The 15,017-nt window shown below is 37.4% G+C and overlaps 1 protein-coding gene across 2 annotated transcripts in view; it reads right to left on the reverse strand.

Moving 5' to 3' along the window:
* The window catches only part of MCC (MCC regulator of Wnt signaling pathway), a 379,018-nt gene that overhangs the window by 285,130 nt on the left and 78,871 nt on the right, over window positions 1-15,017 (reverse strand). The window lies entirely within an intron of this gene.

Consider the following 15,017-nt stretch of genomic DNA (forward strand, 5'->3'; position numbering starts at 1 on the left):
GTTTAGCGAATAAGCACTGGAGAGCCAAGAAAAGGGAATCCAGCTCAGAGCCACATCTGTCTGTGATTCACAGAGGGTTGCTGTATGATTAGCCTTCTTACTGTGACCCTGTTTCCCAGCTGAGGAAGAAGGAAGCAAGTGAAAAGATGGAAAGTGACGATATGGCACTTTATCATAATTTTTTGGTGTCCGTGTACTCCTTCCTGGAAGAAGCGGCCATAATAAGCTAGATTGTATCTGTCAGTCAGGTGCAGCCATGCTGTGAGTATGTAGCTCTGAGCGACAGAATGTGAACACATGTGATAAACATCATTTCAAGGCCTGGCTCATAACCCCCCCAGTGTGTGACTCTCCATGCTCTTGGCCTTCAGGCCTCATTCAGATGGGCCTGGCACCCTGGGAAGTCATGTGGTACAAACGTGAAGCCACAAGATGCAAGATACCAGCATCCCTGAATTACCTCCTGCAGCAGGGCTGTCTGCTGATCCCAGGGACCCTGTTTTGACTTTATATGACTGAGAAAGGGAAACTTCTTTTGTGTTTGATTAACTGGATACTCTTGGTTCATTTGTGGGAGTATTACCTTAAATATTATAGCGGATTGCTCTAAAAGATCCTAATAAAAGATCCTAATAATTATAACACAATGGGAAAATACAATGAAAAAATAGACCTAGAGGAGGGGAGCTGACCTCGCCCCCTGGAGAGGGTTGGGGAATGTTCAGGGAAAGATTACTGGAGGAGAAAGCCTGATACTCCAGTACTCGCCTCTGCTTAAAAATAAATTAAAAAAATGGGTTTTGGGTAAGGCCCACTGCCTTGTATTGCTCACTACTGAATAGAAGTCCCTTGTGGGTGCAACTGGGTAATGGAGCCTGGATCACATGCCTCTCGGCTGCCAGGGAGGCTGGGAAGTTTGTTTTCTGGATGCGACTTTGGGGAGGCAGAGTATGTAAGGGGAGACTTTTTCTAAACATAGGAAGGGGAGTTGAATGACCTGGCCAGCCAGAAAACATGACAAAGATGTACCCACACGCACCGTGCTAGGTACTGGAGGTATAGCAACAAGTAAACTGCAGTCCCTGCCTGTGGAATTTTCATTCTGGTGGTCTTTAATCCATGCCTTTTAATGACAAAAAAGGGACTCATTAAAATGATTCCATTTGTACTATGAAAAGAGAACATACACAGGTTACTTTACACTTTACCTGAATATAATTTCATATAGCAAACTACAAATTAATAGGTTCTGATATGAATTTCCAATCTCACCTTATTGGGTATTGGTGAATTTAATCAATGTAATTAGAAAAACTGTCTTTGTCTAGGACCATTTCAGATGGTTTCCCTCTACACTTCTGCTGATCTTCAGTCAGTCTAACCCAACACTCCTTTTGTACAGTGTTGTATAGCTGGAGTGACACGTCCTTGTATCAAAGCAGACAGTTTTGTCACTCTGTTTGCAATTACTCAAAGTTTATTTTAGTATTAAACTCTATCAACTGTACTGTAAGGGCGCTTTTGCTTTCCCTCAACACAGACTGCCAAATGCTACTTCTCCCTCCCCCTGCTCCTCTGAATGACCTCTGTCATCTGCCTAGCTGCCTCAAGTTCTCTGTCCCGGCCCCAGCAATAATTGGAAAAAAGACTAATTGAGGTCAGAGTTGAAAAATGGGTTGAATCACAGATGGCCTTAATCTTATACACACACGATAAATAAGCATAGGGTTGGGCCCTGGCCTTTTATGTTTCACCACAGCATCCCCAGTACCTTGCACGTGGCCTGCGACATATCAGGCATTAAATATACATTTACTGAAGGATTGCTGAATTACCCATGGTTGTGGTACATAGGGTTTCACTTCTTAACTGGGCAAAAGCAACATGGAGGTTAATTTTTAAGATCAAAATACATTATACACTTACACTTTTTCTTTATGCAAACAGGAGACTCGTTTTCAAATAACAAAACACAACAGTTCTTGGATAGATGGCCCAAGGAAGCTTCATTTGAATTTATTATGTTATATCAACAGACCCAAACCCAGTTTCTGGCAGAGTCATACAATCAGGTGAGCCAAGCTCCATGTTAATTAGCTAGATCAAAAGGCCCTCAAACTATTACCTAACAATTTTGGCTGTAGTGATGCTTAGAATCTCAGATCTTCCACTGAGGAGCCAAGTCAATCCTATTAGCATCTATATAAATGGACCCCAAAAAGGGAAGTGCATTTTTTTTAATACAGCGGACTATTCCCATTACTCTCTTTTAATCTGTCTTCATATCAGATTTTTCTGGATAAAAATCAACATTCCTGAGGCAAAAATTAGTCATTTAATTGGGATGATCTCACTGAAAAAACAATGTAGGTGTGGTATCTTCCTTTTTCTCTTTGAAGCATGATGGTACCTGATGTTTCTAGGTTCACACTCAGCCTCTCGCCAGCCTCTCCACTGCCTTGCTAACCTCAGGCAAACAAACAAACAAACACACAAACAAACAAACAAAAAGTCTGTTGACCTCAGGGAGATGGCTGTGCTTACTTTTGCATAACATGGACACCATTACAGTTCTATTGTCCTCCATGCTCACTGGCTCTTTGGTATTTCTTCTTATATGGAAACTAACCCCATCAGAGGGCCTCATCGTCATGATTTCATCTAGCTCTAGTTACCTCCCAGGAGCCCCTTCTCCAAATACTACCACATTGGGGGTTAGCACTTCAACATGAGTTTAGAGGGGACACATATATATCATCCATAACAACCACTGAGCAGTAGGGAAACTGTACGGCTTCATTTAAATACCAAAGGCCAAAGCACTCCTTGGGGCTAGTGGTCTCCACACACACAAAATCAAAGGAAGCCATCATCTTTGCTACTATAATCCTACGGGGTGCTCTGAAGTAAGGGGTGAGGTGGAGTCTTTTTTTTTTTTTAAACTGGAATATTTAGTGTTTAAATGTGACAGAGCACAGATTCTAAATGTTTTGTGTATCAGAAAAGCACAGGAAACAAATGGCATTTTGACATGTTCATAAAATGCGTCACTGGGAAAACCCTGCTCTCAGAGAGAATGCTGGAACAGAAAATCTGCCAAAGACTGAGATCCTTGCTCTACTGGGTACTTGGCAGCTACATGCTAGTGTGTTAATCCCATCTTCAAAGTACCACCCAGGTTTAGCTCCGAGGCTTACAATTACTGTGTTTATTCACCAAAGGCACTATGCCACCTTCCCAGGGGGCCGAGCTCCCTGTGAGAATAAGCAAGTCAAAGCATTTAGAACATCAGAACTTCACCTAAAAGATAGGAACAACAATCATGATACCTAATATCTACCCAAAGCCACTAGGGAGCTGGCACTGTTCTAAGCATCTTATTGAATCCTACACACAGCCTATGAATGACTAAATCTTCTTCTTTTTTTTTTTTAGTTTTAGAAGAGGAGCTTTTTCTCTTTTTCAGCTTAATTTTATAGACATTGCTCATTTGCACAGAATAGTGGTAAAGAGCTGGGGTTTTATTGTCAGATGGCTTGGGGTCAAATCAAGAGTCATCATGACCAACTATGTGACCTCAAGCAAGATATTTAATCTAAGCTTTAGTTTTCTCATCTTTAAAATGGGGGCAGTAATATGTACTTCCTAGAGGTGTTATGAGAATTAAATAAGATTAAAATATGTAGACCATATTAGACAATGGCTGGCATATGATAAACTGATCACCAAATGCTAGCAGTTATCTGGCCACACCTCACAGTTTTAGTTACTTGGAGTCCACTTTGGACAAGTTAACAGGGAACAAATATATGGGGGAAATGTATACTCTCTCCCAGCTTCTGAAAGTTACCTGCTAAAATGACTAATTCTTAAAAAAACGAATCTATTTTACCTAACCAGCAGCTAAAATTTCACGAATAGTTTATACTTAATATTCACCTTATTGTAAAGACAACGAAAATAGCCAGTTAGGTCAGGGCCAAAGTTATGTTTCTCTGAGTATGAAGATTCCATTAATAAGTCAAAGTTTCTGGTCATGGGGTTTGACAGCCTTTGTGCCCTATTCTGCTCGGCCAACTCGTATCTCCAGAGGACAACCGGCCTTCCCCAAACTTGGAGCCAGCACCGTGAGGGGCTGGCACAGCCCAGCAGCAGCAGCAGCCGCTCCAAAGCAGAGCAGGTATGACTCATGCATCACATCTGTGTTCTGGCCACCCTAGCCACCACTCTGTGTTCTACCTCCAATTCCTTCTTTTCCATCCTTCATTTGAAGGCTGGGGCGTCTCATCACATCACAAGCGGATGATAATGTAGAGAGAGTGCTTAGGGGGTCCTGAGACTTGTGTTACTAGTATCTTATGATATTGTCTCTATTTAGTTGTCCTTATTCTTTCATTTGTGTGAATTGTTAAGATAACATTGCCTAATTTATTACCCTCGGTGGCAAGAGAGAAAATACTCCTTTCAAAACACCAGAGGTAGCTACCTTTCTGAATTTAGAACTACCACACCAATAAAAAGCATGGGAAAATTTGAACAAATTGGCTGCCAGGTGTCAGCCTTCCCTGTCACAGCACATTTACTATTTCTAGATCATACTGACATCAACAGAAGCAGCAGTAAATCGTTTAGTCCAAAACAGAATCACCATATGAGTCTTTAGTCATTTATTAATGTCAAAGCTTGGTACAAAATTCAGGAGCCTAACTCCCACGAGGACCTCTAGCTTCCTCCAGCACAAATTACATTGCAAACATAGGCCAACTGTTTTAAAGTCTGGGTCCGTAGTCACAGGGAAAATTGGGTAGGGAAGGGGAGATAAATAGAGCCTACCTACACCTTCTCCTGAGGAAAAACAAAAAACAAAACCAATTCAAAGGACTATTAAGGGGAGCTAAATAATATTACCTCCCAAGTGATAAAAGTCATTTCTTTGGCCTTTGGCTATTTTTCAGGAAGTGAGCTTAATAATGTACTATTTTGCAAGTGAGCCTATTAGTGTCCTATTTTGAATATGTGTCACATGTGTCCTCCCTAGTTACAATGTACTGAATGTAATGAAACATTGGGAGTACAGTGGAAGATTCTTTGAAATGCAACTCCCCCCCACCCCCCAAAGACTGTTGATAGGTAACAAGAAAGAAATGAAGAAACACATTTTTCTTACTGGTGTGCTTATCACCATCATCATCATTAGTGGACATTCATTAATAGCCCATTCTGTACAAGTTCAACAATACTTGATATATTTAAGCACAGGCTTGAGAACACTTAATGGAAGACAGTTTAGAGACAACCAAATGGACAGCCAGAATAAATAGCCTTCAAAATTCTTCTCCAGCTTGAGATTCTATTGTTCTATTCACCAAATTTAATATAATAGGCAAAGTGTCTGCCCTTCGGTGGTTAATAATACAGTTATAAAAGCACAGCTGAGGCAAGTAACTTTAAGTTAAAAAATAATTGAAAATACTGTCTGGCAGTTTATTCTCCTGGCTTGTCTAAACTAAATAATGAAGAAGATAAACAAGAGGGTTGACTGAGGGCCGAAGAATTTGAAGGACAGGTTAGGAAAAGTGTTAAAATGGAGAGGCATTAGAGCAAAGATGGGTTGAGTTTCATTTGAACCTGAGGCTGGCTTGGGGTTAGGGGGCTAACGTCTATGGTCCACAAGAGTTTAAGATTTAAAAAAAAAAAAATTGTCTCTCTTGGTTAGAAAGGCAGAGACTATATTTTGGATCAATTTATCTTTCTATTATAAGGCATATTAATGGGCCACGTATTCAGTAAGCCCTTGGTAGTCACTGAGTTTTAAGTATCGCAAATGGCAGACTGAATGGGGATAAGGCTACCCGGGCCTGTGCTCTGTGATGAAAAGCATCACACACATCCTTTGGTTGGCATGCCCGTAGGGATCGTCACATCGCTTGGCTGAAAATTAGCCTAATCAAAATTGAAAATGCCAGGTGGAAAAATACACAAATAAGAATACAAAATATGGTTCTGATTCCAGCTTTTTAGCAAAAACTAGAATTATGTTATCCTTCATTTCCTGAAAAGTTCGTATTTTTCATTAAAATTTTTTTAATGTGGTGAATTATATTAATTTTCTAATGTTAAACCAAGCTTACATTCAAGAGAAAAACCCAACATAATTGAAATATGTGATACCTTATTTATAATTATATTACTGATTTGGGTTTGCTGGTACTTTGTTTAGGATTTTTGTATTTCTGTTCAAAAGTAAAACTGACCTACAATTTTTCTTTCTTACACTATTCTTTCCATGTCTTGGTATTAAGGTTATGAGTGACTCTATATAAGACTGGAATTATTTGCTCTTTGAATATTAGGTAGAAGTGAAGTTGTTGAAAGATTTTTAAAATTACTCTTTTAATTCCATTCTTAGTAATAAGACTACTCAGACTTCATATTCCTTAATGAATCGGATTTAGTAAGTTATATTTTTTCTGGAAATTTCCTGTTTTCTTCTAAATTTTTAGATAGATTGACAGGAAGCTCTTCATAATATTTTCTTTCTTTTTTTTTTTTCATGTCTGCAGGACCTATAGGGATGTCTCCTTTCCAGTCCTGATATTGGTTATAACAAACACTGATTTGGCCACCTAGCCAAACAACAGTGTAGACTTGGCTAGATAACACAATCTTGACTCAGTTGCTACATGTGCAAATCAGAGGCCCCTGGATGCCCTATTCCCGCTCCACACATGCCAAACCTACATAGCATCTGATCTTCAGCCAGGCCAGTGTGTACCCGACCAACATATTCAGATACTGCTAACCAACAGCTCCCAGGTGTTTTGCTTTGCCAATACAGGACGGAGACAGTTTGTGGTCTTCTTTTCACCCAAACCTCAACTTGGAGAAGCCTTCCTGAACATCCAGGCTTGATGGGGTTGCCTGCGTGGCAGTAAAACTTTCCCACTCAATCTTTGCTGTCTAGTAATCCTCACTTGTTTTTCTTTAACAATTATTTGTGCCTTCTCTTTTTTCACTTCAGCATTCTTGCTAGGAAGTTATCGATTTCATAAATCTTTTCTAAAAAACCGTCTTTAGTATTTATTGTGCCTCTATATTGTGTGCTTGTCTTCTATGTCATTAATTTTTGTTTTCATCTCTATTATACTTTCTTCTACTTTGTGTTTATTTTGCTCTTCGCTTTCTAAATTCTTGGAATGGATACTCAACTCAGCTCTTTTTTCTCGTATTTTCTAATATATGCATAGAAAGCTATCAAATTTCCTCTAAGTACTACATTTCAATTGACAGTTTCATAATCTTTTAATTCAAATTATTTTTGAATGTTTATAAATTCATCTTAGATCCATAGGCTTTTTTCTAAATTAAAGTTTATTGGGGTGACAATTGTTAGTAAAGTTACATAGATTTCAGGTGTACAATTCTGTAATATATCATCTATGTCTCACATTGTGAGTTCTCTTTCCATCACCATATATTAGACCCCATTTACCTCTTCTAGGGCCCCATTTCCCCCTCCCCCCTTACCCTCTGGTAACCTCTAAACTATTGTTTATATCTATGAGTTTTTGTTCTTTCAGTTGTTTGTCTTGTTCTTTTGTTGTCTTCGGTTTATATCCCACATAGCAGTTAAATCACATGGTTCTCTACTTTTTCTGTCTGACTTATTCCGCTTAGCATGATAGTCTCAAGATGATCCGTAGGCTTTTGTATAGTATGTTCCTTAATTTCCTGTCATATGGGGTTTGGCAGTGTTATTGATTTATAGGTTCATTGTATTGTGTTCAGAATATATGGTCTGTGTTATTTCAATCCTTTTAAATTTGTTGAGACATGTTTTATGGCCTGCACATGATCAACTTTCACAAATGTTCCATCTACACCTGAAAATAAAATATATCTTGCACTTGTTGGGTGGAGTGGGCTTCATATGTCCATTACGTCAAACTTACTGAGTTGTTCAAATCTGATTTTTTATTTATTTATTTACTTTATCTGCTTGTTCTAGTAATTTATGAGAAATATGCTAATGTCTTTCATAATGATTGGGGATTGATATATTTCTCTTGTAGGTGTCAATTTTTACTTTAGGTATTTTAAGGCTTTTTTTTACTGGGTCCATACAAATGTAAAATTGTTATATCTTTCTGGTGAACTGAATCCTTCACCATTTAAAAATAAGCCTATTTCTAAAAGTGCTTTTGCAGTATAATAAAAAACATATATTGGTTTTTGCTCCCTGCTCCTGGCACAGAGCTCCTAAAATCCTTGGAATTTCCTGAATGATAAGAGTATCTTTTGTGTACTAATGAGATGACTCTAGAGGAAGGTGGTGGTGGAGAATGGGGGGTTGGGGGCTGGAGATCGAGTTCAGTCATCAATGGCCATTGATTTAGTCAGCCATGCCTACATAATGAAACCTTGATAAAATCCCCTTAACAATGGGGTTTAGGAGTTTCCAAGTGGGTGAACTTGGTTTCTATGTGCTGGGAAGGTGCTGCACCCCAACTCCATAGGGTCAGAGGCTCCTGTGCTTGGGATCATTTTGGACCTTGCCCTATATGCCTCTTCATCTGTATCCTTTATAATAAACTATAATGATAATTATAACACTTTCTTGAGTTCTGTGAGTCATACTAGGAATTATAAAACCTGAGAGGGGCATTGTGGGAACCCCGAATTTGTAGTTGGCCAAGAAGAAGTACAGGTAGCCTGGGAACCTCACTTGTGGCTCGTGTCTGAAGTGGGGGTAATCGTGTGGGATTGACGCCTTAACTTGTGGGTTGTGCTAATTCCAAGTAGTTAGTGTTAGAGTTAAACTGAATTGTAGGACACGTGGTTGGTGTCAGAGAATCAGAGAATTGGTATTGGAATGATGCATTTGGTGTCAGGAAAAAAACACACGTAGCTTTTGAGCAGTTTATTTTCTATTATTATAGTTACTCCAGATTTGTTTTGGTGAGGAAGGCTTAACATATATTTTTCCATTATTTTACTTTCAATCTTTTCTTTGGTTTTTGATTTATTCCTAATAAATAGCCTATGAACAGATTTTTACAATTCATTTTTACCATCTGCCATTTAACTGTAGAATTTAATCTATTAATATTTACATCCAATTGAATTACTAATGCAAAGAATAATCTCTTTCATCTCATTTTGTTCTTCCTATGTGTCTATTTGTTCTATATTTTTCTATTTTCTTGCCTTTTTGAAAATTTTTCTCATTTCATCTTTCAAATCTATGGGTTTGAGCATTAAATGCTCTCTTTCTATTTTAGTGATTATTCTCAAAATTACTTGCATCCTTAACTTATCTAAATCTAACGTTTATCAATATTTTCACCTATGTCTGGAAAAAACAAGGACCTTCGAAAACTTCAAATCTATTTATTCCACTCCTGACTTATATGTTACAAGTGTTTTATATTTATTTTCCCTTAAAACTCCAAGACAAAGTATTATTGGTTTAATACAGTTTATTTACCTTAACTTTACCCACTTATTTCCCACTTTCTTTATTCTCCTTTCTCTTGCAACTCAGAACTTCCATCTGAAACCACTCTATTTTGCTTGAAATACGTACTTCAGAATTGCTCTTAATGAAGGTCTCCGCTAGGTTTATGTCTGTCTTTAAAAATGTTTTTATTTCACCCTGGTTCTTGAAAGATACTTTTGCTGGTTATGGTGTGAGGGGTTGTCAGTTACTTTTTCTTAGTACACAGAGGACAGAAGATGTCCACTGCTTTCCATTGTTCTTGACAGTCTACTCTCAGCCTAAATGTTGCTCCTTTGAAAGTAATCTGCCTCTTATACAAATACTTTCTAAATTTTCTCTTTGTCTTTGGTGTTGCACTGGCTCACTATAATATGCCTAATTATCTAATTATGTCACTTAATATATGTCTTTCTTTTCATTGTTCCTGCTTATGACTCAGTGGGATTCTAGTTAGTGTCTTTTGTTAGTTTTCAAAAAATTTTAGCCATTATTTCAAATGCTGTTTTTGCTTCATTCTTTCTTTCTTCTCCTTCTGAGAATCCAAATTTTATGTTATGTTAAAGTCTCTCTTAGTCTTTCTTTCATATTTTACATTTTACATCTCTTTCTGTGCTTTCTAAATAATCTCCTTTAACCTTTCTTCTATTTCAATAATTATCTCCATCTCTAAGTCATTTGTTCTTATTAGCTTGCTGCAAAAGTAATTGCGGTTTTTGCAATTATTTTTAACCTTTGAAACCACAATTACGTTTGCACCATTTCCTACTCTGCTGACTTATGTGCCTCCTTCTATCAGAAGCTGCAAACTAGTGGGCTATGGTCCACAGATATATTTTGTTAGTTCTGCTCTAGTTAAAGATGATTTTTTAAAAATTTTAGTCATCAGCATTGAAAATTTGGAGACATCATATTTAATAAAAGCTAAAACATTTTCTGGCATAGAACACACACACACGATCTGGAAACATGTGGCCCCTATTCCCATATGGTAACATTTGGCTGTAATAGAGCATTGGCTGACCCTTTGCAAATGAACATGCACCTTCCAGTTTTCTAGAGCCTCCCTCTGGTCAACTTCACTTATTTGTGTTGCCTACCTGCCCTCAGTAAGCATTTGCAAACATTCTAAGCTACAGTTCTGTGTCTGAGGGGATTGTCTTCCCCAGGTGATAGACTAGGAAGAATCATTAGCAATCACCTTTCCCTTCATACTAGGACAACTCCACTCATCGTAGGGCTGTGGCCATGTTGATCTAAGTATATATCATACAATTGTCCCAATAGTTATACAACAGGTATACACTTACCATCATGGGGCGCCTTTGTTATACCGAGGGCTTTTGTCCAAGAACCACTACCATTCTGTGGCAAGTTTGGAGACGGGTAATATCTAACTCAGTACAATATTGGCATACATAGCAAGGTGAAAATGTTACTGTTATCCAAATGAGATACATTATGCGAAAAATCCTTTGAAGGATGATATAACCTAAGTAAAAAGAAAAGGGCAAAGTATAAAGTGCTAGAAAAATATAAGCCTTTTGAGTGCCTTGGTTTGGCATTAAAGCAACTGAAATAGGTGATATTGGAAACAAATTTACTCGTTAAGAGTCCAGGGTGACATTTTCACACCTAAATCTCTGCATAGAAATTCCTAACAAGAAAAACAAACCATCTTAGAAATTGGAATTCTAAGTTTTTGTTAATATAGAAAGAGAAAAAGAGGAAAAAACATAGCAGTGTGAATTAGTAAAAAAACAATGAAACCAGGAATCAGGAAATTTCCAGTCTAGTCTTAGCCATGCCACCAACTAATTCTGTGACCTGAGAATTATTACTTAGCCCTCCAGGTCTCCATTCCTCATTAATACTATATAGAGGGTGAATCCAGGTGACATTTAACAGATCTTCTGGACTGTAATCTTATAATTCAAGGGCAAACTTTTATCAGAGAACTCTAAATCTTAAATCAGACAAATCAATGAACGCACTATAAATACCAAGAGAGAAATCTAACATGACAATTTTTTTAAAAATCATCTAGAACTAATATGCATCCATAAAATGAGAGCTAAACAAATACACAAGTTTACATATTAAATTCTGCTTCAACTAGAAACAAAAATGTTTTTCTTGTCGATAGCAAACTTAAGTGAATCAACTGGAAACCGTACAAAATCCTTCCAAAACAACCATAAAAATTTAACTGACTTAAATAGTTATTTACTAATGCCCTTTCATTTATGTTCTCCAATGAACTTGCAGTAGTCTTACAAGAGATAACAAGGAAGCAAACTAAGTCTTCCTGAGCCTTCTGTGATTATAATTTTGAGTGACAGATTCTCTAGAATGAACAATGGACAATGAAATAGTCTGGCCAACGTAAACACTTTCTGTGAGCAGACTGAACCTTTATCTCAGCCAAGTAATCATTTTTATTCCATGAAAAATACCTAAAATCATGCCAAGTTGTATCACTGCCACTGAAATTGGAATGGTTTCAATATCACATAAAAACAGTAACACTTAATGAATTGCTTCAGTTAAATCATGCAGGAGAGAAAACAGATGAACAATTTTATTGTGTTATATGTGGTTCAAAAGATATGATCAACACCGGTAATCGCTGGCACCCTTCATGCCAGGGTTACCACCTGAAATAAGCACACCTGGATTCCCATGAACTTTTTGTTTTATACTGACAAATATACAGTGATTAATGCCACAGGGAAGTGGGCTAAAGTAATATATTCAAAAAGAGCAGTGCCAAATAGCTTGAAACACCAAAGAAAGACAAAATCAGGAAGACGGAACCAGTTTGCACTAGTTGTGACATCATTTTGTAAGAATTTAGACCACCACAGAACAGCATATTGACTTACATGAGGTTCTAATCTACATAACAAACCTAAAATATTTAATATCTCAAGAAATACCTGAGAATCCAGTGATCTCATACATGCTCGCTTAGAAGTTTAAAAAAGAAATACAACCTGTTATTTTCTTCTTAGTTTTTCCTTCTGTCTGCAGTGACTGCAGAATGCAGACATGATAGCCAGTGTATCACAAATAGAATCTGACATCTGAAGTGCAGAATTTAAAGTTCAGACTATGAAAAGCCACATAAAGACAAAGAACTTCAGCTCAAGCATATCCAATACAGAAGCGTTTTCATTCTGACTCATAAATAACATACATCTGACTCTTGATTATTCTCACTGTCAGATGATGTCAAAGTCATTTTTTATCTTTGGTTTTGTTAGCTGTTTGTGCTTACATTTTAATATGTGGGTTCAGTGATTTGAGAACACCTCAAATGACCAATGAGTACATAACTTAGTGGGGCTAGGGGTTGAGAGGGGGCGACTTACAATATCCTATCTCATTCCTTTGTTCAGAAGATCCTTTGGCCGCTTCAAGGCAAATGACACAATGTCTCAGGCTAAACCTAAACAGATCTTTTTCTCTATTTTAGAGTTTCATATTTTCCCTCAGTTAGGAAAAAAGGAAAATGTTTTGTTTTAAAAGATACTGCTGATCTGTAGGTTACAAAACCTGTGAGATGTATTAAGGACATTATTATGTCATATCCTTTATGCTCATAATTTGAAAGCAAGATTTACCACATATAAACTGCCACTGAATAATCAACATTTTTCTGTATCTGTACATTTTCACTGCAGGATTGCTTCCCTGTACATGCTAAGCTGGGACTTTTTTTTTCTTTTCCTTTCTTAAATATCAAAGCCATTGCAATAGCCACCCTAGAAAATGCGTTGGCTGGTGATCTGAGCAGCGTTTGGGCAGCCTTAGATCCTTTTTCCTCCTTGAACCTGATGGGTTCTGTAAGTTACTATCTGGTAACAGAGCGATCGTCAGTTCCAATGTCAAGAGCTCTAAAGAGCCCAAGAAGATAAACTGTTTTTTTTTTTTTTTTCCAAGAAGATAAACTGGAAGAGAAAGAAGCTCTGATGTTTACACTTGTAAAAGGATCTGATAATACAGTGCTTCTTAGTGTTTTGCACCAAACTACTCCAAAGGCAGAGGAGATTCAAAGAGGTCTAGGTGATAGACTGAATTACTTCCAAGCCAAAGATTTCTTCGAAGTCTCATGTTTTATCTTGAAAGTTCATTTGAATTTTGAATCATACTCTATATATCAGCATTTGCTTTAATACAATTAAAAAATTTACTAAGTTCTACAATTTTTCCTGTAAATAGTCAATTAAATTGATGCTTGAAAAGATGCACCATATTTCTTTTGGGGCTTAGTTATGTTCATATAACTCAGTATGAGACACAGGGACATTTAATTTAATGAAATTATAAGTAAAATACTTTAATTGTAGGCAAAATACTTTCTAATGTACGCTTCTTTAACTTATCACTGATACAGGATTGTTATCATGTCCCTAGGTAGACAGGGAGGTCCCTGGTGGAATAAACAAAAGACAGTCATATCCTAAAACTCCAGGTTTTGAAATCACTCTCACTCCAGGACAAAATGTAACAAGGCCTTGAGGTTAATCATAAAATTCCTTTTGGCCTGACAAATGGAACAGATCTGATAGATAAGAGTAGGTTACTTAAAAAAAAAAAAAAAAAAAGAGTAGGTTACTTTGCTAATTCCTTTATGATGGGCAAGAAGAACAAACCTGGTAGACGAATTTTCATTAGAAGGCGCCAGTTCCCTTCTTCAAACAGTTCCCTTCTTCAAACAGCTCCCCTTCCTCAAGCAGGCAAGGGAAAGTATAAAAGTAAGAGCTTTTGCCTCAGTCAGGGGGCCACCCCCATTCGGGAACCCCTCCCATTCCGGAGCTCTGACTTTTTGCTTTCAATAAACTATCCTCTTTTTAAAACTCTTTGCCTCTCCTGGGTCTGTATTTCCATTCTTTGATCTCACAAGACACGATCCCGGCCCACACCAGAAACTGCAGGCAGATCCAATGTCATCTACATCATTTGGGGACTCATAGGAAAAATATTCCTCCATCATTACCACCTAGGTGTGTTTCCTTATTTCTTCATCCTTCCAATTCTTTCCAGTTCTCCAAGATCAGCTTGGCCTTTGCTTTTTCCAACAACGATTTTCCTTTCTCATCTCCTTTAGCACATCTTGTTTGCCTCTCATATTTTTCACTTGGTCACATATAATCCTGCACTAGTTTTATTAATATCTTTTGTTTTTTTCCCAGCTTTATTCAGATATTGTTGACATATAACACATGTAAGTTTAAGGTGTGCAAAATGATGATTTGGTACATGTACATATTGCAAAATGATTATCCCAATAAAGTTAGTTAACACCTCCATCCCCTCATGTAATTACCTCTGTGTGTGTATGTGGTGATGACATTTAAGATCTATTCTCTTAGAAACTTTCAAATACATAACACAGTATGGTTAATTATAATCACCAAGTCATAATGTTGTACATTAGATCCCCAGATCTTACTCATCTTATAGCTGAAGTTTGTACCCTTTGACCAACATCTCCTCATTTCCCATCCACACTAGT

Source organism: Rhinolophus sinicus, chromosome 3, assembly GCF_057876585.1.
Source record: "Rhinolophus sinicus isolate RSI-liver-muscle chromosome 3, RSI-T2T, whole genome shotgun sequence".
Classification (NCBI taxonomy): domain Eukaryota; kingdom Metazoa; phylum Chordata; class Mammalia; order Chiroptera; family Rhinolophidae; genus Rhinolophus; species Rhinolophus sinicus.